General features: G+C 36.5%; 1 protein-coding gene across 1 annotated transcript in view; it reads left to right on the top strand.

Moving 5' to 3' along the window:
- The window catches only part of CSMD1 (CUB and Sushi multiple domains 1), a 2,081,403-nt gene that overhangs the window by 698,671 nt on the left and 1,365,411 nt on the right, over nucleotides 1-17,321 (top strand). The window lies entirely within an intron of this gene.

Genomic DNA, 17,321 nt, shown 5'->3' with positions numbered 1-17,321 from the left:
TGATAGGTTATTTTGTATGTATTGTGTATGTTACAATCCTTAGAGTAACATCTAAAAAAAAATGTGCAAGGCGATATGCACAAATACGGTCTAATTTCAGTAGAGGTGTGCCCCTTCCCAAGAGAGTTGTGCAAAATGGGAGAGGTATTAGGGAATTTCATACTAACTGAGAGTTTGGCTGGTTGATGTGAGCCTATGATTTATACTTGCCCCTGTATATTTGAGAGAAAATGCATTTAATATTTATTTTTCTCAACTTTCACAATATTAGAATTATTCTTCTCATCATTCACAATATTAAAATTATTAAAATTTTGAATTTACTTTCGTCCAAATTTCCAAACCATTTGAGTGTTTTCTCTAAAGGACTACAAAGCAAAAGTAAGATTAGCCTTTTTTCTAAAAAAAATCTTCTCATCTCCCTTTATAAAATAACATGATAAATAGACAATGCAATTATATTTTATCTGAAGAAGCTGAATAATTAGTTTGTGTGAATTAATTAAAATTATGGGTGTTGCACTTAACCAGAATATCAAATTGACCCTAGGAACTGAAAATAACCTTCAGAATCTCCACAGATCTTCAGAAAGGAGTTGAATTGACCTGTGTGTGCAAAGTACACCCTGACACTGATTAAACTAGATAGAAAAGAACAAGTTATTACAGAAATAACCTAACATAAAAAATAATAAAAGGTAATATAGGTGTGAATAATGACATCAATAATCATGTACTGTTTTGCATTTACTCATCTAGTTTTAGGAATTAGTTCAACATTATGTCAGAAGATTACAGGGTATATGTGGCACTCTTTGAAAAAGAAATAAATGGACCTTTGATATTTTCTGAGTGCTTTAAACCTTATCTTTATAGCTATAATACAATCATAACATGCCTTTGATGTGGAGTATCATTGCTTTATAAATGAAGGAAACAATAGCATAACAACTCATTTGTGAATTAGTTTTGTAAATAATCTGTAGTGATCACATTCAAACAGCCAGTCTTGCACATCTCAGATAAATTACTCTAAATCATACAAATGCAATTAAACTCCAAAAGCACCCAGATATTTGTGTAAAGCCTATTATAAACTGATTTTGGAATAAGAATTCTTAGCTTTCCACAGCAGGCTTAGCAAATTGTCTCCATTACTCTAAGGAGCATTTCTTATAAGAGCACAGGAAGATACATCAAAGAGAAAGTCCACCTCTGCTAAACACAGGAGGGTCTTTGAAGTACTGAAATGGCCTTTTTCCATTTTTCATATTGGCCCTCGCTGAAAATCAAATATTTTTTTAACCTTTCCTACCATCATCAGACTTTCCACATAACACACACATCCATGCACGAATACACCACAGACTGTACACAGAACACACACACTACACATGTATGTACCACAAACCATACATACCAGATATACCACCCCACACATACGCTTCAAACTTCAAATACACCACCACTATACACAAGACATGTACACACCTCCCAAAAACTACCCATGAGTGCATACCACACACATCTCATACAGTCTGAAATGACTTCACCTGCTAACTCACAGAGATATTAAAGAGCATTAGAAGAAACGCTGGTTTCTATAAACAAAATACATCTTCCTGCTTTGCCACACTCTCCACTTCTGCCACTGTTCAGAGCATAAAGACCAAAGTGCATAACTGAGGCTGAAAGTCAGATCTATCTTGAGTTGCTTTGTGCCATGCCCACAGTCACTGTTTACTTCCCAGCCTCCCTGAGCCTCTATAATTTCTTCAGGTGTGTCTCTTCTCTCTTACACCCAAGACCCTTGCATCCAGGAGCCCTCTTGCTAAAATCTTGCCTCTGCTGCCTCCTCTCTACTGAACATTTCTTCCTCAATGAAGCTTTCTCTTGAGTTTCACCACAGTTAAATCTGCATATTATCATCTTTCAGACTGCAGTGTAGGCAGATACACTGACTGGACCTTATTCCACCCTGGCTAAACTCTGGCTGCCCATGTAGGCATTCATTCCCACTCATGGTCAAGAGTATCGTGCTGTTCATTTCCAAAGTGCCCAACAAGTTTGTATTTTACCCTGTTTCCCATAGTCCTTGAGATGCAAAATGTGATAAGCTTGCTTATTTCACAAGTTGGTTGGGTACAGAGGCTGGACCCTGTGAACACAGATAAGCAGAGGCAACGTTTTAAAACATGCTTACTTGAACAGACCAGGTATGGTTGGCGTAACAGGGTAGTGAAGTTTTATTTCCTGTTAATACTCTTGGGGGGTGTAACATGCACTATCAGAAGTTCATCGCAGCATCTCAACTTGGTGTGATATGAGAATTGTGGTGGAGAAAGGGGTACAGGAGGCCAAGCTGTGCTCCACCACCTCTCCCATTGCTATGACTCATTTTCAGCCCAACGTGGACATGTGTGACTCCTGTCCTAGAGGATTAATATATATGAGAGCTATCAACAGCCCTCTGTGCATGATTTGCATATGTTAGACTCAGAAATGAGCTGTATTGTAAAAATAATGAGCTATAGAAGGGGGTTGATATGGGAGTAAATGGAGCCTGTGCTGAAGATTAGAACTAGACATGGGAACTCGGCGCAGAGACAAAGAGGCAGCCAGCTTTGTAGAGATAAAACAATTGACACTGGCAATAGCATAGTGGGAGCGGGATTGTGATGAGGATACCACAAACCCCACAGTGGACATGGTTGCTGGTGAGAAAGAGGGAGGGACTGAACCAGGGCAATGGCAGATGGGAAGAGACAGTAGATCTGAGAGATGCTTGGGGGTAGAATTGACAGATACTGAATCCCAGACTGAGGAGTTTGAAGTATATTTTTAGAGTCAGGAAAGCATTACTGCAGATTTTGCAAAAAGAGAGTGAAAAACTATTGGATTACTTTTTTAAAATCTGGAGATTGACTGGTATTATGGAGAATGGAAAGAAGAAGGGCTGATCTGTGGACTCGCACCAGAACACTACCTATATAGAGGTGCTGCTCACTCTGTAAAGAAGTTTTGGGAGAGGAGAGCATGTTAAGTGTACTGTAACCTACATGCGATCAACAATGGATACATTCAGACGTATGAATGAGATTGAAGAGGCCAAGAAGGAAAGCATCAGGATGCTTAATACACTTTGGGCAGGGAGCTGGTTTTTTGCATAAAGATGAACCTTTTGTCTTCAAGATGAGCAATGGGTATCACTCCTTCCAGGGGTGAGCTCTCACACCCTGCTGAGGCATTCACAATGTGGAGGTGACAAAATATTTTTTATCACCTGAACTTTCACAATGATGCTGTATATTTGTTGTTGTTCTTTTTTTTTTCTTTTTCTTAAGATGGAGTCTGGCTCTGTCTCCCAGGCTGGAGTGCAGTGGCGTCATCTCGGCTCACTGCAAGCTCCTCCTCCTGGGTTCATGCCATTCTCCTGCCTCAGCCTCCCAAGTAGCTGGGACCACAGGCGCCTGCCACCATGCCTGGCTAATTATTTGTATTTTTAGTAGAGACAGGGTTTCACCATGTTAGCCAGGATGGTCTTGATCTCCTGACCTCATGATCCTCCCGCCTCGGCCTCCCAAAGTGCTGGGATTACAGGCGTGATCCACCGCGCCCGGCTGTTGTTGTCGTTCTCTTCTCTAGTTCTTTAAATCCAGCTTTATCAGAGTGAGGCTTAGTGACTAATCACGTAAAGGATCTAAGGCAGTACAAATGGTGGTGATGAAAGGATGGAGCTGGGCTGTTAGCTATTATTGACGGTCTGTTTAGGGAGGGTCGCTCTACAACTTGTGCCACCATGTGTTGTTAGTGTTGCAGCATGTTGGAGGAGCTCTTCTGAAGAGCACACTAGCATTTTATTTGAGACAACTTTAGGGTATTTTAAACCAGTACTCTTTCTTCTAAAAATTTACACAGACTATATAGTGCCAACTCTTTCAATAGTGAAAGAAGATTCATTATAACATTTCTCACAATCATAAAGATTGATAAGCAATCGAAATGTCCAGTGATGTGCATACTTAAGATAATTACAGCAGATGCACCGAATATATTATTACCCAACCATTAAGATAATATCTGGGCACACTGTGTATCAGTATGAAAGTTATTCTGCAGTGCTATTTATTAAATAAAGGTTCTGGAATGGAACACATTCTGATGTGTGAAAACACGTGCCTCTACACACGTAAGGCAAGACTGGAAGGGGATCCATACATGACTGGCAAATTACAGTATGAGAAGCTATTTTTCCGGTTTTGAATCCCAAATTATTTTTGTGAAGCAAAATTTAAAATACAGCTCAATAGGCTCTACAGCTGGTGTGCTATCTGTACGTGCAAGAGATCATTCCATCTTTGCAGAAGGACACATTTTGAGCAAGCACTTACTCTCTGTTGGTTGAGGATGTTATGTCTTTCTGAGTCCTTCAACTAAAAGGGTCTTAAGTGGATTCTGTATTGAAAGGTTAATTTTTCACTCTTGGTTGTACATTCTTTCCTGTTGTTCCAGAGAGAGCACCAATACTGGGAAGTGTTCTGTGACATGGTTCTGTCCTCAGGGAAAGCAGTGCCTGTAAAAGCACATTAATTTTACAGTGATTCCAGCTGCCCCGTGGCTTACCTTACTTCTAGTTGATTATCCCTTTGGCTTAAGCTGATGGAACCCTCTGCTAATCTCTTGCTCTGATCCCTGCAAGCCCCTTAGATTCCAGTTCGGGTCTCACTTCTCTTGCTGCCGGGCTTTGTGCCTGCCTGACCCTCCCCCAGTGGGAGGCTGGTACAGCTCAGTTCCCAGGCATTGGAAATGGCCGATTTAGCTAAGCCTCAAAGTTTCCTGGCTCTTCATCCTTCCATATTGGGGAATGTGTTTATAAAATTACTTGATATAATTGGGTTAAAAACTGTTTTTCAAATAAATACCAATGCATGTATCTGCAATATTATTTTTGAAATTTTATCCAGGAGGTGTGGAACCTATTGTGCTATTCTATGCCCTAAAACAAGTATGTGCCTGTGTTGAAAAGGGGCCCTAACATGGGGAATTATATATTTGTGGTGGATCCTGTAAGAACAGGCATTAGCATTATCATCCAGAAATTAGTTTAACAAATACTGCAGCCTGATAAAAGAATACTTGTCCATCATCTCGTCATTAAACCTTAATATATGTTTTGATAGATTAAGAGTATATTTTGTGAAATGATTAAGGTGAAATAGGGTCTCAAGACACAAGTTCAGTGGTTTTCTGAATGATAATCTGCACTAAGGTATGACTTAGGATGAAGTTACTACTATTATAATGTATATATGTTTTTCACTGTTTTCTTTTACCAAGTGATTTCATTGGCTCTCCTTGTAGAGAGGTGTGCCATCTTCAAATTGCAGATGTTTCCTTGCTGATAGGTGCATTGTTTTGGCATGAGTAGCAATGAGAGGAATCTGATCTGTATATAATGAGGAAATGTTAAAGAGGAGTTGACATTTTAAACTAATTTTAGACACATCCCAGTTGATTATCACAATGAGCTAGCAGGTGGCCCAGTCCTGACACTGAAAGAGTAAAGCTTACGATTGAGTCAGGATGGGACTTTGTACTAGCTGGGTGACTTCCAGCAAGTCACTTAACTTTTGGAACTTACATTCACCTTCTGTCGCACTTAGATGGTAATAATTTCTCTATTTACAACATGAGCTCATTGTGATAATCAAATGGAATGTGTCTAAGACACCAGTTTGAAATATGAAATCAATATTTTCTAGATATTCTATATTGAACATGTTACCCATTAATAAAATGTAAAATCCTTGGCTTGGCTTGCAAAGCCCTTCACATTTAGAATAAAACAGTTTTAAATCTGATTCTCATCAAAACTAGCTTATTCTCCCAAATTTGAATTGGTTTATGTCCATCTAATTGGCTTATTAGAAAATTCAAATGGCAGCCTAACCAGCAGAGATTTACTTTTCTAAGACAACACAGTGGCAGTTCAAGGGTTTTGATGAGGCTTTGTGGTCCCCTGGTTCTCTCATCACTGCTTTCTTCATTCTTTCATGGACACTTCCTAGATACCACGTTCGGGATCTAGGCAGGAGGAGGCAAAAGGAAGAGGGAAAAGTGGCAGCTGGGACTTCTCCTTTCTTTAGAAAAGCATTGGGAGGCTGAGGCAGGCAGATCACAAGGTCAGAAGTTCAAGACCAGCCTTGCCAACATAGTGAAACGCTGTCTCTACTAAAAAATATGAAAATTAGCCAGGCAGGGTAGTGCGTGCCTGTAGTCCCAGCTACTCAGGAAGCTGAGGCAGGAGAATCACTTGAACCCAGGAGGTGGAGGTTGTGGTGGGCGGAGGTTGTGGTGAGCCGAGATTGCTCCACCGCACTCCAGCCTGAGCCAAGAGAGTGAGACTCTGTCTTAAAAATAAATAAATAAAATAAAATGAAAAACTCTTCCCAGTCCCTCTAGTAGAACTCTCTTCATATGATAATGTCCAGAAGGTGCCACACCGTCAACAAAGCTGTTGAGAAGGATTTTTTTTTTCCTTTTACAGAATCTTTGAATATAGAGGTGATAGAGATGGTAAGGAAGTTGAAAACCAACATGGGTTCAGCACAGAGAACTCAAAACAAACAAACAAACAAAAAAAAAACAGGTTCTTGCCCAATATATAAGTGAGACAATGAATTAAGAATTAATAAATTATTTGAAGATTTTTGGTGACAGTAAGAGGCTTATTTTTGCTTGATTTAATACGTTTGTTCAGTACCAGGCTGTGGCCAAGTAAAAATAATTATTTTTGTTTTCTTTTCTTTTCTATTTGATGAGAGTAGAAAACACTTATCTGAAAGAGATGGTGCCTCTGTTGGTAGAGGTTATTCTCATTTGCAAGCCCACAATATTCATGCCCTATTATATGTTTGAGAGAACCTTTGAGTTTCTAGAAAAAATCACTGTCTTTATTTTAATTCCTTTTAAATTACTCAAAAATTGTCTATGTAAAATAATTTGTATACCTACTTCCTTGTATGTATTTTCCCTAAACAGAAAATTGCCATTCCTGATTTTCTTGGATTTTGTGTCTATTTGACATACAGAGGGCTGAGCTTCTGGTCACAATTTCATGCATCAAGGGAAGCCACATTTTCCAGAAAAAAAAAAAAAAAAAATCTGTCTTTTGAGTTAACATGAATCAGCATGGAGGCCAACAACTGAACTGCTGGTCCTGCCTGCCAGTCCTGAAGAATACAGGGTCACTAGGATTCTGGGACTTCACTGCCTAGCTCGTGGAGGGGCTGATAGTGCTACCTCTACTTGGACTCAGTTGGGATTGCATTAGGTAGTCAGTAAAAAACTAAATGATTTAATGAGAAGAAAAGAGTGTTAAAAACATGGCACATACAGAGCAGTTTAGTAGAGATGAATGCTTTTGAGCATTAATCAGTTATTAGTTTTGATCTTTATGTCAGGCAAAAGCACAACAGCATAGGAGAGAATCCACTTATGATGCTTTATGGTATGGGGTGAGAGAGAGGCAGAAAGCTGACTTTAAAGACAGTCTCCTAATCTGACTTGCCACATGCAAGCATACTATTGTGGTCAAGTAGCTTACATTTTCACAGACTGTTGTTTTGTCTGCACAGTAGGTATGATAAAATCACTTTCATTATGGGATGAAAGTGATCAAATATATAAAGCTTTTCAACTAGTGCCTGAATAGTATAACCCCTTAACATATTATCAGTATGAATCACTATTATTGTTATTATTTTTACAGTTATTAGCTAACGAGCCAAGGAAAACCATTCCAAGGATATATCTTACCTATTTTCCCAGACTATCACCTAAAACACTTTTTCTCTTTTGGACCTTCATTGCATCTATTCAAAGCTTTGTTTGTTATTAGGTACCACTCGAGTTCCACCTGGCAATTGACCTTAAGTCCATAAACTGCTTTTTATTAGCAAGATAGCTTCTACATAATGAACATGATGAACTATACAAAGGATATTCATTAAGTTTGTGGAAAATTCCAATGAAAAAACTATGGATTTGAAAAATTTTTGTACCAAAATAAACTCATATTAACTTGTTATAATGTATCTGAACGGGATCTAGTTTGAGGTACTAAGGAGGATGAGACATTAGTTTGAAAAGAGCCCCTATGAAAGCAACATGAATTATGATAGAATTGAAGCAAGAACAAACATCAAATTTACGGTGAAGCTTGGGCAGAAGAATGGTGAAATCACTGATGCTTTATGAAAAGTTTATGGAACAATGAACCCCCCAGACAAAATCAACAGTTTGCAATTAGACAACTAGCTTTAAGCAGGAAGGAGATGATGGTGAAGATGAAACCCACAGCAACAGGCTATCCATATCAATTTGCAAGAAATAGTAATAATCTGGTCCATGCCCTAATTGAAGAGACCTGAAGGTTAACAGCAGAAAACATCCAATGCCACAGACATCATGATTGGTTCAGTTTATACAGTCTTGACTAAAATAATAATTGAGCAAACTTTCCACTTGGTGAATTCCAAAACCATTGCACCCAGATCAGCTGCAAACAAGACCAGAGCTTTCAGCAGAAATCTTACACAAGTGGCATCAAGATCCTGGACTGTTCTGGTCTCTGAAGAATTGTTACAGGAGATAAAACAAGACTTTCCCAGTACTATCCTGGAGACAAAACACAATCAAAGCGTTGGCTACCAAGAGCTGGAAGTGGTCCAGTCTGAGCAAAAGCAGAACAGTTGAGAACAAAGGTCATGACACCAGTATTTTGCAGTGCTCAATGCATTTTGCTTGTTGACTTTCTGGAGGGCCAAAGAATGATGACGTCAGCTTATAATGAGATTGTTTTGACAAACTAGCCAAAACTTGAGCAGACCACCACCCTGGAGACCTGCCCCAGGGAGTTCTTCTCCATCACAACAATGTTCCTACTCATTCCTCTCATCAAACAAGGGCAATTTTGCAAGAGTTTCAATGGGAACTCATTAGGCATCCACCTTACAGTCCTGATTTGGCTCCTTCTGACTTCTTTTTGTTTCCTAATCTAAAAAGTCTGTAAAGGACATTTCCTTCAGTTAATAATGTTTAAAAGGCTATTGATGTAGTTAAATTCCCAGGACACTCAGTTCTTTAGGGATGGACTGAATGGCTGCCATCATCACTTACAAAAGTGTCTTGAGGTTGATACAGCCTATATTGAGAAATAAAGTTTATATATTTTATTTCTACCTTTTAATATTATTTTTCCACAAACTTTTTGAGGTCCTCTCATATTTCCCCATCTGTGCCAGAGTGTAGGAGAATATGTTAGATACAGAAAGCTGTGTTTACAAACCACTTTATACATGAACCAAACTGAATTTTACATGCCTTCTGTGAGATAGGCAAAAAGGACATTTACTCTTTTGTTGTTGTTCTTATCAAAGGTAACTATGCAGTCAAAAGCACTCAGCTGATGTTACCTAATCAGCAAGTGGGCATATCAAATCCTAAACCCAGACGTTCCAACATATATCAGAAGTTCTTCTCATTCTGCATGGCCTCTTTATATAAACTTGTAGATTTATGATTTCTACAAAGGACAGAAATGCTAATACCTATTATCAACAAATAGTATTTATAACTTGAAAGATAGTGTATGGACAGGGCATGGTAGCTCACGCCTGTAATCCCAGCACTTGAGGAGGTCAAGGTGGGTGGACCACAAGGTCAGGAAATACAGACCATCCTGGCCAACAAGGTGAAACCCCATCTCTACTAAAAATTCAAAAATTAGCTGGGCGTGGGGGCACGCACCTGTAATCCCAGCTACTCGGGAGGCTGAGGCAAGAGAATTACTTGAACCTGGGAGGCGGAGGTTGCAGTGAGCCAAGATCGCCACTGCACTCCAGTCTGGCAACAGAGTGAGACTCTGTCTCAAAAAAAAAAAAAAGAAGAAATAGAAAAAGATAATGTATGATATGTGATAGGATATAAAGATATTAGCCAATATGGGGCATATTTCTGAATGTAGAGTTTAAGTTTTATGAGAAGCTGGAAACTGATTTTTCATTGCAATACACTCAGCACTTACCAGGTGTCTGCCACATGATGTCCATTGAGTAAGTGTCTGTTAAATGAAAGAACCAATTACTAGTGGCTTTTTGAAAGACTATAGGAACCCTGCAGATCGCCTCTCTCATGTTGAGACTACTGGTTATCGACAGTCATTTCGGACACTTAAAATCTGTCAAGTAAAATCCCCTCTTGGAAGTAATTATTTAAAAAGTGCGTTCTCTGGGGGTAATGGGGGTGAAGAAAAACTATCTTATCTGATGGTTTTAAATTTAAATATTTACAATGTCTTATTCTGATTACTTACATTAACTGGCAAAAGTATATTTCTCCTATAAATTTCTTACAATCTTTCCTTTTTTAAAGAAAAGCACAATCTCTTTTGGCAAGGTCTTTTAATGTTTACTATATTTTATCACCTTCTTCCCTCCTTATATAGGTAAGAAAGAGAGGATTAACAGCCCAAGATTTATTTCCTACAGTTCTTTAATTCTGCTTTTTAAATGGCAAATTTAACATCATCATATCTGCTAAGCAACACTTTTAGTCATTGTTCTATTATATATTATATATATATATATGTATTGTGTGTGTATTTATGAGTGCGTATATATATGATGTAAAATTTGCTCATTTGCTTTAAGTCTAATTAAAGAATTATACCAGTATTTCCAAAAATAATTTTTTATTGTACATTAAGTTGTAGGTTACATGTTTTTTACAAACACAGTCTTCAAAATAAAATTATTCAAAAGCACAAATATCACTTTAACATGAATTTCTTAACATCTAGTTGGAAGAAAATACTTGGGTTAGTATCCAAGTAGTCTGCAGAAGTAAATGAAAATGAAATAACTTCTTAGAACTGTATTAAAACTAAATGTTGATGTTCTATAACATTTGCATATGGTTAACATTAAATATGTGTATAAATATTTGTAAATTTGCATAAATTTATTGGATACAAGTGCAATTTTGTTACATGCATACATTCTATATGGGTCAAGTCAGGGCTTTTAGGGTATCTGTTACCCAAATAATATACATTGTACTCATTAAATAGCTTCTTGTATAGGGAATTATTCACAATTTTGTATAACAGTCTAGTGTCTACTATGGTATTCTTGGATTCAAAGCAAATATATTAAATACTATTAAAGCAAACTGATGCCATTGGGCATTTTTGAATGGAAGGACAACTGAGAATAACCATTAAGGAATCAACAATTAATATTGTAAGTTCTTACCTTTTATGGTATGTGCTTTTAGTTTTAATTGCAGACACAGGAAGCAAAGGTTTGCATTATTTTGGGAACTTCCTTTAATTAAGGTAGATTCCTCAAAATTATATTTCTCTAAACTTTTCTTCTATGCCATTTTTTAATAGGTCCCCAGGGCCCCGGAATGTTCTCCAGGTCCTTTACCCTGGGTCTTCACCAGAGAGAGGCTAGCTTGTACTTGTAGTGATGCTTTAGTTCAACATAAAATCAGTTTATTGAAGGGAAACAAGCATTTGCTACATTTTAGCAACCCTTTAACTGCCATATTCACTCTTCAGGTAATCAGTCACCTAGTCTCCTCTTTTCCTTTGCTAATAAAAATCTTTCTGATTATATACCTTTAAATTATTCGATAAATTTTCTTCTTTTAAAGTGCAGGACCATCAGCAATGTTTATATAATGGCATATTCAAAATCAACTTTAATTATACAATTAACTCAGAATCCTTTTGAAATGTAACACCTCTCACAGGATGTTGGTTCTTAACAGTGGTGCGATTGAATGATCTTCCAGCACAGAGGGGATAAGCGACGGCTTAGGGTTAATGCTAAAACAGTAGCAGAAAGTGGTCAAAAACCGAACCCTAGTGTGAACTTTTGAAAAGACAAGTTCAATTTCAGGCTATCTTAGCCTCACAAGAATTTTAATTATCTAAAATTAAAATAATAACGTTTAGCATTATATATTGGTTGTATGTGAGGGACTTAACAGCTACAGAAGCGAAAATGGCCTGAATATAACTTTCATTAACTGAATAAAGTGTTAGCTGTGAACATCCTGCAACTGAATTCTGTTTTTCCTTAATACCATTTAGCATTCACTCCTTAGCAAAAATGAACTACAGTACCCTGAACTTCTTCATCCTTTAATTTTTTTTGTTGTTTTTTAGATTCAGATTAAACAGGTTTTCTCTCAATATCTTATATAAGATACAAGGCTGTTTCTTCATACAGCCTTGGTAAATTTCAAGCTCTACATTTAATCATTTCTAAATGTTTGGTCCCCAGTTTCTCCAGGGATTTTTAAAAAAATACATTTCTAGATTTTAAAAGTATATTCATGACTATTTTATGTATTCTATATTTTTATGCCAATTAAGATAAAAACCTATTACACCCACAATGTTCTAAAGAGTCTTCCCAAGCTCCTCAACCTATCCAACCCATCCTACCATTTTTATTGGCATAAAAAATATAACATTACTCTTTCCAAGCGCTTCCTATTCCTGTGTTTCACTCGTTGGCACTATTCTCATCTGACTTACAGGTGTTTATATTTTCATATTTGTGTACCATTGTCCATCAGTCATGCACAGGAATATAATCTCCATGAGATCAGCATTTTTTTAAAATTGAGAGTCTAAGACAAGTCTGGAAGATAGCAGGCCCTCCACAGATATCTTCAGATGAATACAATAATATTTTCTACTCATTTTCACCAGCATAAAACTATTATTTAGAAATCATTATACAGTAGAAATATACCCAATAGAGTGTAAGCCCTGGAGGGGAAAAAAAAAAAAAAAACAACCCTTATTTGCGTGTGTTCAGGGACCCAAGCCTGGGGCCCTCCACATACTAGTTTATAGTTGAATATTTGCTAAATAAATAAAATATTGTAAAATACAAATTAAATTTACCTGCCTTTTGCATATACAAATACATCCATCCTCTAAATTATGAATAGTGAATAACGCTTAGCATCAGAAATAGATAAATCCTCTCTTTGGGAAAAGATGATAATTATTTAAAATATTTAAATATTTTACCTCTGGCCATGAGTCCAAATGTCATGCTATCTCACATTCTTGTGATAACCCTTTATTTTAAATCATTATTATGTTTAGAAATAATGGATATAGTCCTGAAATATACATAAGTTTATAGTGTATAATGCCTGAACTATAGAATTTATAACACAGGGACTACGTAATTCTTCCTGCCTTGTGCACTTACAGATTCTGGTGCCATAAACTCCTCCAGCTCTAATCACTGATCGAGGTTCTAAGCTGGACCCAGCTGGCGATGAGTTGAGGACTAAGGTGCCAGGAGGGAGACCCTGAGCTTGGTTTAACCACACCTTCCGTTTTCGCTGCTTACTGTGGTTTTGATAAAGATTCGTCTCCTTGTAAAGGGAAAACAACAGAGCACATCATTTTAAGGGCTCCTTCACTCTCTTTTGTAATTAAGCAGTTTTATTTTTAAGATGTTGGGGGTAAAGTCTATAGGTTTGTTTGTTTGTTTGTTTTTCCAGGAAAATGCTGTACAGAGTGAGTCTGGGACATGCTGTGTTCCTGAGATGTAATTAATTAGTGAAGCAGGCGATGGAGAAAAGACAAGAGCCTTGTACTTGTTTGGGATAATGGTTGAGCAAGCCAGAAATTTGCATGAGGGAAAATTAACTTTAAATTTTCTCTCAAGATACATATACAAACATATATAAAATCTTAACATTATATATAGCATATATAATATATATAATCTTAAGATTACATATATATAATATAATATATATGTTTTAATATATTTCTTATATATATATGGCAGAAAGCAATGTGGCAGAAAGCAATGTGGCAGAAAGCAATGCATTTAATGACCTCAAGGTAGTATTGATTACTGAAAGAAACTGTATTGGTCTTTATTGGGCCCTTGAAGACTGAGCAAGAACTTCGGAGGTGCAGAATGTGGAGAATAACTGAGATGTCTGAAATGTCAGTGTGTCTTAGCTTGTAATCTCCACATTCTACACCTGCAAAATTTTTGTTTATTCTCAAGGGGTCCCGGTGAATACCAATATAGTTTCTTTCTGTAAGCAATACTACTACCTTGAGGTCATTAAAAGCATGGCTTTCTGCCACATATTTCCCTGAAGCCATGGAATGTGGGCCTATTTTTTCATTTCTCTCTATTTTTACCTTCTACTCCTATTCTGGTAGCTCTATTTCGTTTCTAACATTTTAGCCTGCTGTTTATGCTGACTCTCTTACTTCATTTAGCATTATCATTACCGATTGAATTAGAGTAGTGCGCCTTCATTCATTTTGCATTTTGTTTGTTTGTTTTCCTTAAGGCCAAGCTATTTGTTTTGATAATGTACTTTTCTCACATTCAGATTTATGAGTATTCTCTAGTGCAAGAAAAATGAAGTAAATGAGAGTTCATCTGTTCATACAAATTTGGCTCACCACCATCTCAAGTACCATAATTCTACCCAGGAAGTATCTTCGTTGATTTCTATTTCTCAGTAAGCCTTTTTATTTCTTTCATATGACTCATCTTTCCTGAGTTTTCCTTAGATATGTAATTTGATATAAGTACTGGAGATGAATTTTGTATGATTGCCTTACCTAAACACTAGCAGAAATAACAATCACCTTGAATTTTATCTGATAAAGTGTGATATGTTTAATTTAATCTTTCCTTTCAAATTTGACAAAGTTTTCTGTAACAATAGAATGTTGCCATTCCAGCCATCTCAGTCACTTCTATTATTAATTCCTTAGTTTTAAGAGGGTAAATTTTCAATATCTTCCTGGCTATGAGTTTTCCTCAGGAAAAAAAAAAAAGCATTTAATTTGATTTTTAAATTCCCACCAATTTTCCTCCATTTAATAACTTTGATTCTCAGTAACCCAATGGCAGTTCAATTAGCGTCCACTTTCTTATTTCTATCTTTAATAGCAGTTGGCTTTAAACATGCCTAATTTTCTTGTCTATGTTTAACCTCCCCTTAACCACTAAGATACTTATATTTAAAAAATACCTATTGATTCTCCAGATCAACTGACCTCTCTCTCCTTCCTTCTTTCTTCCCTTCTTTGTTCTTCTCTCTTTCTTGTTTTCACACTCACTTATCTATTAGTCTTGTTTTATGTTCTGAAACTAAAGCCTTTTTTACAGTAAATTATTTGAATTCATGAGCAAACCTGATTCCTAGAGAGTTACATGCACAAATTTTATATCCTCCATTTATATTTTATGTTTATAATTTCAATCAGGTTTCCTTTAATCAAAGAAAATTAATCATATTCTTTAAAATAAGGGTAGCTTGTTCCCTTTATCAATTCACTGACATAATCTATCACTTTTGCATTATTAAAATTGTAATCAGTTCTAAAATATACCATGTTGGTCAGGGCTTAGGACATTTTATTCTCTTTCCTTGAATTTGTACCTTGGTTAAAAAATGTAAACTTCCATCCTCTTGGTAACATTGAGAAGAGAGTTCCTATCTTTTTTTTTTTTTTTTTTTGCTTTATCACTTGTATTTATCTGATTATTAAATCTGTGGGAAAAAATGATAGTGTAGCCTACTTTAGAGTGTATCTTTTGGTATCATCCTATTTTTCAATCTGAAATTATTTTTGATGGTCCATGAAATAAGTCCACTGGGAGTTTCTCATAGCAGGAGCCAGCAATTTCTTCTGCTGTCTTATGTGTGAATGGGAATACAATTTCAATTCAGAGGAGAAGCTGTCAAAAGTCCATTCTTCCCCTGAGTCATTTCATGTTCTGCAGTTCAATTATAACAGCAAACATTTTGATCCTTATATTCTTCCTGTGTCACAATTTGGCATCTATCAAAACCCCCATAGATCTCTTCTAGGAATAATACAATCCTTCATATTTACTTATCATTGAATGTCTACAAATTACTTTAAAAGTGTATTATCTTTATGAAATTTTATAATAAATCAGTTCAGTAGGTAGTCAAGCAGTTAAAACTGCTTTAAAGAGAAGGGAACTGAAACTTGAATTGAAATATACCAAAGTTTGCATAGGTGATAAATTGCAGAGCTGAGGCAAGTACCAAGGTCTGCCAATGTAAAATTACACTCCAGGAAAATTACAAACCCTCAAAATGCATTTAGGTAATTGAGCTGAAGAGGGTGGAGTATTATCCCTGGGAATCTGAACACTCACAGTTGATTCTGCAGTGGTAACTGTCAAGATGTTTGACACTTTAGCCATTATTAAGTTATCTTGCCTCCAGGGATCCCAGAGCTCTGTGTCTCTTTAGAACAAGGACACTCATGCAAATGACCCAGTTAACTTAAGGAAACTTTTGACCATCATGTTTACAGAAAATGTGAAGAAATTTAAGTAGAAAAGTGTGAACTAATGACCACTTTTGGTGCCTGAGCAGCTAAGAGTCTTTCACAGTGTTAATGAGGTTTGAACATCATTCCTTCTTTATTATTTGTCTTGCTTGTTCTATTAGCAGGTCTTTTTTGCTCATATTAGAAAGGCTCGGAAATTGCTGATGAAACACCTATCCATTATGGTAGAAGTACTTTCACGATTAGATTTCTGGCTGTGTACTTTCGCTTTCATTTTACTCTATCCAGCTCAGTAATAAGAAAAGTCATGACAGCATTTTATTCAAGGCCAGGTGATGGGACAAAGTCAACATAATGGTGGAAATGGATTTTGTCATGTGTCACTGATATAAAAAGACCCAGCTATGTGCTTCTCTTTATTAAAGGCAACTGGTATCAATTTATTCCAAAGAAGGACATATGATAATTAGTGAACTGCAGATGACCAGAACTGCACACAGAGATGAGGGTTCATTATGATAAATTAATTCACCAAAGTGAAGTTATTTTTTCACTTTCTTTGAGAACTTTTATATTTCATGGTTTAGTGTTTAGAAATGTATCATTGTCAAGACAGATATGCAAAGCATCTGTTGTGTAAATAGGGCAGAGTTGAATATGTGAAAGCAAATTGGAAACCCAGTTCAGTTATAGAAATTGGCTCCCTGCAATTGTGGGAGCTAAGAAGTCACAGTAGGGCTTTTTTTTTTTTTTTTTTTTTTTGTTTTTTCGCTCTATCACCCAGGCTGGAGTGCAGTGGTGTAATCTTGGCTCATCTCTTTTTTTTTTTTTTTTTTTTGTTACGTTGAACTTTATTAAGATTAAAATCTTCTCTGCAGATGACATTGTTAAGAGAAGAAAAAAAACGAGCCAG

The sequence above is a fragment of the Colobus angolensis genome, unplaced genomic scaffold (genome assembly GCF_000951035.1).
Source record: "Colobus angolensis palliatus isolate OR3802 unplaced genomic scaffold, Cang.pa_1.0 Scaffold165, whole genome shotgun sequence".
In the NCBI taxonomy this organism is placed as follows: Eukaryota; Metazoa; Chordata; class Mammalia; order Primates; family Cercopithecidae; genus Colobus; species Colobus angolensis.
This window is presented reverse-complemented; position numbering and strand designations above follow the sequence as displayed.